This window comes from Haliaeetus leucocephalus, unplaced genomic scaffold (genome assembly GCF_000737465.1).
Source record: "Haliaeetus leucocephalus isolate CR32 unplaced genomic scaffold, Haliaeetus_leucocephalus-4.0 Scaffold227, whole genome shotgun sequence".
NCBI classification, from domain to species: Eukaryota; Metazoa; Chordata; class Aves; order Accipitriformes; family Accipitridae; genus Haliaeetus; species Haliaeetus leucocephalus.
In genome coordinates this window covers 291324-293046 of record NW_010972663.1, presented here as the reverse complement: position 1 = coordinate 293046, position 1723 = coordinate 291324, and the positions used below count along the sequence as shown (strand labels likewise).

The 1723-nt window shown below is 65.6% G+C and overlaps 1 protein-coding gene across 1 annotated transcript in view; it reads left to right on the top strand.

Moving 5' to 3' along the window:
- KCNK6 (potassium channel, subfamily K, member 6) overlaps window positions 1–1723 on the top strand; it is a 4282-nt gene that overhangs the window by 568 nt on the left and 1991 nt on the right. The gene's annotated exons all lie outside the window — the stretch shown is intronic.

The window sequence follows — 1723 nt, the reverse complement described above, 5'->3', positions numbered from 1 at the left end:
CCCAGGGATGTCCCCAGGGCTTCAGTGTCATGACCATGGGGATGGCCATGGTGGCCATGGTGTCCCCAGGGCTGTGGTGTCCCAAGGGATGTCCCCAGGACCACGGTGTCCCCAGAGCTGTGGCATCATGGCCATGGGGATGGCTGTGGTGGCCATGGTGTCCCCAGGACCACAGTGTCCCCAGGACCACAGTGTCCCCAGGGCCACAGTGTCATGACCATGGGGATGGCCATGGTGGCCATGGCGTCCCCAGGGATGTCCCCAGGGCTGACCCCAGAGCCATGGAGTCACGTCTGTGGGGATGGCCATGGTGGCCACAGTGTCCCCAGGACCATGGTGTCCCCAGGGCCACAGTGTCCCCAGGGACGTCACCAGAGCTGTGGCATCATGGCCATGGGGATGGCTGTGGTGGCCACAGTGTCCCCAGGACCATGGTGTCCCCAGGGCCACAGTGTCCCCAGGGCCATGGTGTCTCCAGGGACGTCGCCAGAGCTGTGGCATCATGGCCATGGGGATGGCTGTGGTGGCCATGGTGTCCCCAGGGCCATGGTGACCCCTGGGATGTCCCCAGAGCCGTGGTGTCATGGCCACAGGGATGGCCCTGGTGGCTGTGGCATCCCCAGGACCACAGTGGCCCCAGGGATGGCCCCAGGGCTGTGGTGGCCCCAGGGCCACAGTGTCATGGCCATAGGGATGGCTGCAGTGGCCACGGTGTCCCCAGGACCATGGTGTTCCCAGAGCCATGGAGTCATGGCTGTGGGGATGGCCGTGGTGGCCATGGTGTCCCCAGGGACGTCACCAGAGCTGTGGCATCATGGCCATGGGGATGGCTGTGGTGGCCATGGTGTCCCCAGGGCTGTGGTGTCCCAAGGGATGTCCCCAGGGATGTCACCAGAGTTGTGATATCATGGCCATGGGGATGGCTGTAGTGGCCGTGGTGTCCCCAGGGCCATGGTGACCCCTGGGATGTCCCCAGAGCCGTGGTGTCATGGCCACAGGGATGGCCCTGATGGCTGGACCACGGTGTCCCCAGCACCACGGTGTCCCTTGGGTGTCATCATCCCCATCCCCACAGCCCATGTCGCTCCATGGGAGCCCAGGCAGGGTCCACCATGTCCCCATCCCCCCCCAGGACTGTCTGTGTCTCCCCGTTACATGTCCGTCCCCCCCCCCCCCCCCCCGCCGTCCCCGGGGCAGCCGCGGGAGGAAACTGCCGGTCCCGTGGGAGCGCGTGACGGTCCCGTGACTGATGGGCGCTGCCGGGGGGGTCGGACGGACAGACACCCCGTCTGTCTGTCTGTCTGGGGGTGTGACCTGGGGGGGTTCCTGCACCCCCCACCTTGGCCTGGTGCCTGCTGACCAGTCACCCCAGTTACACCCCAGTACTGAGCACCCTGGTAGTGGGCACCCCAGTTACCCTCCCAGTACCAGTCACCCCAGTTGTACCCCAGTACTGAGCACCCCAGTTGCACCCCAGTCCCCCAGTTGTCCCCATTACTGGTCACCCCAGTTGCCCCCCAGGACTGAGCACTCTAATACTGGGCACCCCAGTTGCCTCCCAGTACTGAGCACCCCAGTTACCCCCCCCAGTACTGGTCACCCCACTCCCCCAGTTGCCCCCCATTACTGGTCACCCCAGTTGCCCCCCAGTACTGAGCACCCTGGTACTGGTCACCCCAGTTGCCCCCCAGTACTGAGCACCCTGGTACTGGTCAACCCAGTT